A 9,417-nucleotide genomic window follows, 5' to 3' on the forward strand; every position below is an offset into this window, starting at 1 on the left:
TTTGTTCAAAAGGACACTCAAAATAAACCCTGGAGTTGATTTTGAAGGAGAGGAATGAGTGGGAGCTAGAGGGGAGAGGAAAGAAGCAAATGTGAAGCAGTTCGACATCCCCAGGAATGAGGGGCTCCATTTATCCATCATGAACCATTCTCCCACCTGTTTATCTGTCCTTCCAATGTATAGACATCCTCATCCATCATCTATCCATTTGGTCATCCACCCAAATCCTTGTACAATCTCCATCCATCTACCTTAGATGTTTTTCTCTAACATCTCAGTGAAGAGAGGAATTTCTCAGGAATAAGTCTGGAATGGTTGATTTATTACCATTTATTGAATATCCAGATACCTAGATTGCCCTAGAAAATTTGTTAACATCTACAATGGAAATTCCCAAGAACCCTAAAGAAGTGAGGCTCAGAAGGGTTAAATATCCCCTTCTCAAGATCACACAGTTAATAAGCAAAATGGAAACAGAGAAGGTGGAGGGAGAGGGTTGGGAACTGGACAGGGTTTGCCCCTGACATGAGCTTGATTCTGGGAGAATTGACCTAGAGAAGATGGGGACATAGGAATTTCAGTCAAGTGGAGCTAACTGCTAGTGTCCAGAGATGATACATCTCTGTATCAGTCAGCTATTGCTGCATAACAAACTATCCCCAAATGCTCACTCCTATCATCTAGGGAATTTCGAAGTTTTAGAGGTCACCCTTACAGGAGCTGGGAACAAAATCTTGGCCTCTCTTTGGGCAAGACTAAATTTTTACTACCCAAAATTAAAGTTTGAGAAGTGTTGATTTAGGAAGAAGGATGGAAGAGAGGTGGAATCTTGTTTTTAAAAACCCTTAAAAATTTTTTAAAATTTATTTGGCTGCAGTGTGTCTTAGTTGCAGCACATGAACTCCTAGTTGTGACATGTGTGATCTTGTTCCCTGACCAGAGATTGAACCCAGGCTTCTTGCACTGGAAACTTTGGAGTCTTAGCCAGCGGACCACCAGGGAAGTCCTAAGGAATCTTATTGTTTTGATCCTCCAATACCTTTCCCCCTGGTAAGCTCAGAACAGATGGTGCATTGACAGGTTCTTCATCTTCATCATTATTAAATTTCTTCCTTATTTTTCTTCACATGGACCTCTGTTCAACTGTAAAGTTTTTAAATGTATAACATATACATAGGCTTCCAAAGGAAACCAATTATTTTGAAATATAGTTATTATCCAAATGTTAAGAAAAATATTTGTGAAATTGTGATCTATGTACTTTATTAACACTTTAACTATCAACAGTGGTGAGCTTACTAAATAAATATAATTTCAAAGTAGTGCTGAATGTAAGTATTTCAAAATACTTGAAATATGTCACAGTTGTTAGGCAGTATGAAAATATCCATGGGTTTAACAGGTGAAAGCCCAGGTCCTCCTTCTAATACCACTGTGGTTTGTTTTCTATATTCATAATGGAAGAAAATTCCAAATTTTAATCAGAGGTTAGTGAATAAAAGATGTAACTTTTCCCTGCCTGACTTCATAGATCACTGAATTCTATCCGCTGACCTGCAGAACCCAGGTTAAGAAGCCCTGCTTTGAAATCTTGCATGATATGTGCTTATTTTTAATTGGATTCTGAGTGAAAATTTGATTTGTTTTGAGAAAATTTTGAGAAGTTTGCAAGAGTCATTGAGATAATTGGAGGCACCCTGGAGTTGCACAGAACTTGGCCTGGGAACATGGTGCACTGGTGCCTGATGGATTTATAGATAAGTGGGAGTGGAGCTGTTTATGGCCTGTAATCCTCCCATCTGGAAAAGTTACATTGTGCAACATGGCTCAAAGGTGGGCTTGGCATATCCCATTATTGGTAATAACATTCAAATTTATTCTACCCAAAAGCACTGGCCCAAGGCCAGGGTGAGGATGGAAGAAAAATGAATGAAAAATTTTAGTAAAAGCAACTGTGCATAGCCTTTGGGAAGTCCATTTGCAACCACCACCCAGCATTGACTGGTCCCTCTGAATAAAGCCACAGTTTCCTCACTCTTTAGGACCAAAAAAATTGAACGAGACCCAAGAGCAAGACTAATGTTTTTTTAAAAAGGCATTTCCAGCATGGGCCACAAAGATTTTGATTATGCTCATCATTTTGTGCATAATTTTTACTGGCACTGTTAAACCTTCCACTCACAGAAAGGTTTTCCCCGTGTTCTCTTTTTAGGACTATGAAGGCAGACGTTGACTGTTGGCTGTATGCCAATACTCTTGTCAGACAAGAGCATTTCCTCAGAAATTCAAGGGCCAGACCCTTTTTATATTTCTATGTGACTGGCACCAGCCCCTGTCCCCCAGCTTCCAACCAGAGACAAACAGGCTCTCAGCTTGGATCCCCTTTGGAATCTAGTTGGGATGAAAGCCTTGTGGTGGGGTTGGGGGCAGATTCTTACCTGGATCTTTTAAACTGTTACATGTTTGACAATGCAAAAGTTGACAATACAGCTTTGCTGGGCTTAGACTGACCTGATGCTTCAAAGTCTGCCTGACAGGCCTGCAACTAAGATCTGAGTCACGCAACCTTCCTGAAAACCCACGTAATGAAAACTGGGAGCCCTCTGGAGCACACTGTCATGGTGGAGAGCTGAGCCCTCACACAGAGCCCCAGGAATCTATATTATTGGCACTGAAGGCAGAAGTGAAAGGCGCATGTTCCCCTTTGAAGGTTGGGGTGCTCCTTAAATGCACTGTGTCCAAGATGGAAGTCAAGGTCTCTCTCTCACCTGGTCCCCTCCCAGGAAGTAGTGACGCCGTGTCTTTGATGTGATCTTCCTCCTCAATCCTCATATCTATTCCATCAGCACATCCTACTAATTTCATTTCCTAGTTACCTTTGAAATCTATCCATGTTTCTCTGCTTCACTTCCATCTCTCTAGTCCCAGCCACTAACATCCTTCTCCAAGAGTCTAGGATTCAGACAGCAACGGACTCATCATCAATCTGCAGGTCTCACTCTGCACAGTCACATTGATTTCCTGTGAACCTTTATAAGCAAAGGAGAGAGAATGTATTACCTTCGTATCCACTATATTTTAATTATTTAATTAATCAACTCATTTAATAAATATTTATTGAATGTCCATGAACGTCCTATAGCTCAGTTTTAAGCCTGGCAGACTGGGATGTGTGGTTGCCTTATCCCTGGTGCCATGGAGTGTTAAGTGTCTCTGTTCTCAGTAAACAATGATCACTGAGGTTTCTATAGATAGAAAAAACATGTATCAAACTTACCTGTTTTACTTTTTTATTGTAATGATGGACTATTTCAAACAGAACAAAGAATTTGGAAATAAAGCCAAATACCCACCATCCAAAAATAACATATGTGAACATTTAATCATATTTTCTCATAAAACCTCTCTTTTTGCTTTTGTAAATTTTAAAAATTAACATAAGTGATACCATGCTATAAATATTCTGCAACTTGCTTTTTAAAATTCAAGCATTATATTTTATAAATTTATCCATACTGGTAATACAGGTCAAGTACATTCATCTTTTTAAAAAATATCTCCTTATTTATTTATTTACTTATTTGGCTGTGCTGGGTATTAGTTTCAGCACTTGGAATCTTTAGTTGAGGCATGCAGAATCTCTTAGTTGTGGCATGTGGGATCTAGTTCCCTGACCTGGGATTGAACCTGGGCCTCATGCATGGGGAGTGTGGAATCTTAGCATCAATATTAGCCAGGGAAGTCCCAAGTATGTTCATCTTAACTACTATATAGTATTTTAGCCTGTGAGTTCATCACCATTTGCTTCTGTTTCTCTATTGAGGGATATTGAAATTGCTGATACTTATTTTTTTATTATCCTGATGACAAATGATGCTGCAATGAACACTTCTATACATCTATCCTTGAGCGTGTACCTGGGATATATGTATATCTTCAGTCTTTAGCAGATACTAACATAGGACTTTTAAAAAAATGTTTATTTATTTGGCTTTTCTGGGTCTTAGTTGCAGCACGTGGGATCTTATGTGGCAGCATATGAACTCTTGGTTGCAGCATGTGGGATCTAGTTCCCTGACCGGGGATTGAACCTGGGCCCCCAGCATGGGGAGCACAGTCTTAGCCACTGGACCACCAGGGAAGTCCCTAACATATGACTTTTTAAAAGAGATTATTTCATGATGTCTGGGCTTCCCTAATAGCTCAGTTGGTAAAGAATCCGCCTGCAATGCAGGAGACCCCAGTTTGATTCCTGGGTCAGGAAGATCTGCTGGAGAAGGGAAAGGCTACCCACTCCACTGTTCTGACCTAGACAATTCCATGGACTATACAGTCCATGGAGTCACAAAGAGTCAGACACAGCTGAGCGACTTTCACTTTCACGTTCATTTCATGATGTGGCAGGGAAGTCCTACAGTTAGGAGTCAGGTGACCCAGTTCTAGTTTAATTCTGGCACCAGTTGACAATGTGACCTCTGGCTTCTCCTTGTTTGGCCTGAGTTTCCCTATCTTTAAGATGAAGGTATGGACTAGCAAATTTCTACACTTCCTTTTTGCTGAGCTGATTAAAAAGTTGTTTTGTGGAAAGATCTCTTTTGGAAATAAATCTCCCAGAGGAATGCTTTCTGTAAGTCCTAGAGAAGGGTTTATTGTGGAAGGCAGTTGATACTTTTTGAGCTCCTAACAAGGATTGGGCACTTCAGTTTTTCATTTACTTGGCTTAGGGAGATTAAATGGCTTGCCCAAGACCTCAGCACTAGAAAGTATCAGAATTGGGATTTGAATCTTTGTCTGAGGGATGGTGGCTCAGACGGTAAAGTGTCTGCCTACCATGTGGGAGACCCAGATTCAATCCCTGGGTTGCGAAGATCTCCTGGAGAAGGAAATGGCAACCCACTGTAGTATTCTTGCCTGGAAAATCCCATGGACAGAGGAGCCTGGCAAGCTAGAGTCCATGGGGTCTTAAAGAGTTGGACATGCCTGAGTGACTTCACTTTTCCCTGAGGTATTTCAGAGCCTGAGTTATGTTAACCATATAAACTGCTCTTGCTTTTCCACAGGGCAATTCTTTCCTAACACCCTTCTGTGTTGTTGAAATGGCATTCTCCATGGGCATCTCAATGAACACAAGGCGCCTCTATCCTGGGCCCTGTCGCAGGAATGCAGAGCTGAACCTTTTAAACATGAGAAGGTACTAAGGAAGATCCCTCTGAAGGAAAGATAGGGAACAAGTGGTACTGAATCAGAAGCTGAGAACATCATAAAAGTAAACTCTGAAGGCATTTATTGTCTGACCATAGCTAATGGACCAGTGAGGAATCGGCATCAATAAGAAGCAAATTAAACACCAGCTCCAGTTAATTAGTAACCACAGCTGCCTGCTTTCCTACATTCAATTTCAGACTCACATTATGAATTGCCTCCCTAGAGAAACCAGCCCCCTCCCTCCCCCAAAAAGCCTTGATCCAATAAACTAACTTTTAATGGAGCAGCATCTTTCAATCGAAGGACAGCAACTTATCTCTGGGTCCTAGCTCTATGGTGACACAAATTCTCTGAGCTGCCCAATCTCACTCAAGGTTAGTAATTAAGGCATAATTGAAATGAAATTAATTGCAATAAATGTGTAATTAGCACAGCCATTGATTAAGGGCATTTGAAATTCGGTCTGTGCATGAGACATTGATTGTCATGCTTTTTTTTTTTTGATAAGTGTAATTGCAATGATATCTTTTGTTACTCCAGAAGGTCTTTTTTGGGTAATGAATTTCCATGGGAAGGATTGGCTTTGAAGCCATCTAACTTCATGATAATCAGAGATATAAGGAGAATATTTCAGGCTCCAGCTATGTAGGGTATGGACTCTTTTGCCCAGATTTCATGTAGAGTCTGTTTTAGGGTGGCCCCCTAACCTATAGGCATCTTTGTTCAAATTAGAAAAGACACTCCTTCCTCTGGGCAGTCTCAGCTCATGCCAGGTGCACAGTTTGGTCAGTGGAGTGTGGGTTGGATTTCAACCCACACTGTTCCATCCAGCTGGGCACCTTGATGAACTCTTATATCCATACACAGCAAACCTGGTATCCTTCTCCATATAGAGGGAGGTGACAGAAAGGCAGAGCCAGACCTTTGGGGGTTGAAATATAACTCAGGAGCAAAGCCTGTAGATCCTGGATACGCCCTCCCCACCAGCCACCTTGATTGGGTGGATGTTTTGCAGAAATTATAATCTGGAATGTTGAGACTTTAGCAGTAGCCAAGAGGGAAGACAGTGAGACTGGGCTAGATGTGGCTTCGTGAGGTGGGGTGTAAAATGGCTGTAGGACCAAATGGTAGGTAGATGGTAGAGGTGGAGGGGACAGACCATGGTCCTACCACATTATGGAGGAGGTATGGTGACCCCAGGACAATCAGGCAGGTGACCTTATATAAGGGTCAGGTATGGTGGTGGAGGGGTGGTTGGCAGAACCTTCCAGATGAGTTTGTGGGTAGCAGGGATAGGGTTCTCTGGAGTCCCACACTGAGTCTGGGGCAGGAAGGTCCAGCTCTGAGTCAGTGGAGAGGATTTAGTATGTCAGGGCAGCACCATACAGTCCAGGCCCTGCCCTTGGACAGGGCTGAGCCCCAGGCTGGATGACAAGGGGCTGAAGGTCATGTCTGATACTTCTTGACAATGTTCCTCAGCTTTATGGCTATTCCTGATCCCGAGGCCTTCCCTCTGTGAGTATCTGCTCCTCATACTTAGGAGTTTATTCATTCATCTGCTCATTTATTTTTTCATTCATTCGCTCAGTGACTATTTAAGAGTGCTTTGTGTGCAGGTGCTGTGATAGCTGCAAGAAATAAAATGATGACCTTGTTCCTGCCCTCACGGAGTTCAACTTTGAATCAGACAGACAGGCTTTGCATAATTTCTCAGGCTTCTGTATTCCTTTAATTACAAGGTGGGACAAGTGCTCTGCGCCTTCCCTTTGTCTCTCCCGATCCAGCTTCCTCCTTCCTCTACTGTTCTCTGTGCCCTGGGGAATGACCTCTGAGGACTACATTGAATAGCTCTTCTATTCTCTGCCTTCAGGCTGGACAGAACCAATGGGGAGGCTGGCTGCAGACCAGAAGGAGGGAGGGAAATGCAGTCGGGGTATTTACTCCCCTAGATCACTGATCATAGACAGTGTTCTTACTGAAGGCCATCGCACTCCATCCAGCTCTTGGGTTCTGTACAGCTTCGTCCCCGCTGGGACTCTGGCTGGGCTGTTCACCTTGCCCGCTGTTTCTAGTCCAGAGCACTGCATGAGCCTTTGTGTAAAATTATCCCTCTTTACAACTCCCCTCAGCTACTCAGCCTGACTGTGCTGTGTGTTTCCTCTGGGCCAGAACGGGTTCACAGAAGTAGAGGGGACGATGAGAAGGGATGACAGGGAGCACTGAGTTGATCTAGGGTGTGTGTGTGTATGCATGTGTGTGCACAGGTGCGTGCATATGTGTGCATGTGTGTGTGTGTGCAGGTATATGTGTGCACAGGTGTGTGCGTGTGTGTGTGTGCAGGTATGTGTGTGGGAAGTAATGCTTCTTTATGGTTAAAGCTGAGATTTGAAGGATGAGTAAGGGTTAAACTAGCATCTGAGAGTGAGAGAAAAGAGAAATTTCCCTGTATTGGAAAGGCCAGTATAGAGGGCTTGGGGTGGGAGGAGACAGTGAAATGTCCTTGGGGCCTGGGAGGAGGCTGAATCCCTGCTGGCATTTGCTGTTTCCTCTGGCCCAAAGCAGGAGCAGCTCTGGTCCCTGAAGCTCGCAGTAGTGTTCAGCATGGTCATACTCCTTCTGTGGGGCCTGGTCCAAGGCCCTGTGATGGTCTGGAGGCTCTTCAACCATTTCCTCCAGTTAGTGACTCTCCTTTTCTTCAAGTCCACACATATCTTTTAGCATGCTTCTTGAACAGGAGCTGAGCACTGGACATAAAGAGCAGTAAGCTTTGTGTGGTTGACCTCTTGGGACCATACTTAGGTGTGATCCTACCTACTCTGGACCTGCTGCAAGGTAGTTACCACCTGGAGTCTCATTTTCTCACCTATAAAATGAGGCTCAGGACTTCAGAGCCCTACTTCCTCTTGGCTGGAACACTCTCCCAGCTGGTCGCTTTGTTTCTCACCTTCAGTTTTGATCCCATCTGATCCACTCTTCCATTTTTCAGCCAGGTTGCTCATTCTGAAATGTCAATTTGACCTCATAATGCCCCTAACTGTGCGTAATTCATAACTCTATCAGTGACTCCCCAGGGCTCCCAGCTGTGAGAACTCAGATACACTTGGAAAGTTTCTAGAAGTCATGTACAGATGTGAGAGTTGGACCATAAAGAAGAGCTGAGAGCCAAAGAATTGATGTTTTTGAACTATGGTGTTGGAGAAGACTTGAGAGTCCCTTGGACAGCAAGGAGATCAAACCAGTCCATCCTAAAGGGGATCAACCCTGAATATTCATTGGAAGGACTGATGCTGGAGCTGAAACTCCAATATTTTGGCCATCTGATGTGAAGAGCCAAATCACTGGAAAAGACCCTGATGCTGGGTCTTTTGGATTGAGGGCAGGAGGAGTAGGTTACAGAGGGTGAGATGGTTGAATGGCATCACTGGCTCAATGGACATGAGCTTGAGCAAACTCCAGGAGATAGTGAAGAATAGGGAAACTTGGCATGCTACACTCCATGGGGTCACAAAGCGTCGGACATGACTTAGCAACTGAACAATGACAACAAAAGCACACAGGGCTTCCCTGGTGGCTCAGAGGTAAAGAATCCACTTGCCAATGGGGAAGATGTGGGTTTGATCCCTGGGTGGGGAAGATCCCCTGGAAAAGGAAATGGCAACCCACTCTAGTGTTCCTGCTTGGAAAATCCCATGGAGAGAGGAACCTGGTGGGCTATAGTCCATGAGGTTGCAAAAGAGTCAGACACAACATAGTGACTAAACAACAACAACAACAAATGCGTGTAGCATAGAACTTACCATCTTCACCACTGTTAACGTTAACTGAATTCACATTGTTGAGCAACAAATCTCCAGAACTTTTTCATCTTGCAAAATTGAAACTCTATGTCCATTAAATAATAACTCCCCACTACCCCTCCCCAGGCTCCTTGTAACCATCATTCTTTCTATCTTGATGGTTTTGACCATTCTAGGTACTTCGTATAAGTGGAATCATATAGTATTTGTCTTTTTGTGACTGGCTTATTTTGCTTAATATAATGTCCTTAAGGTTCATCCATGTTGTAACATGTGTCAGAATTTACTTTCTTTTTAAGGCTGAATAATATTCCATTGTGTATATAGACCACATTTTCTTTATCCATTCATCCATTAGTGGATACGTGGGTTGCTTCTGTCTTTTGGCTGTTGTGAGTAATGATGCTATGAATGT

The sequence above is a fragment of the Oryx dammah genome, unplaced genomic scaffold, assembly GCF_014754425.2.
Source record: "Oryx dammah isolate SB20612 unplaced genomic scaffold, SCBI_Odam_1.1 HiC_scaffold_10, whole genome shotgun sequence".
NCBI lineage: Eukaryota > Metazoa > Chordata > Mammalia > Artiodactyla > Bovidae > Oryx > Oryx dammah.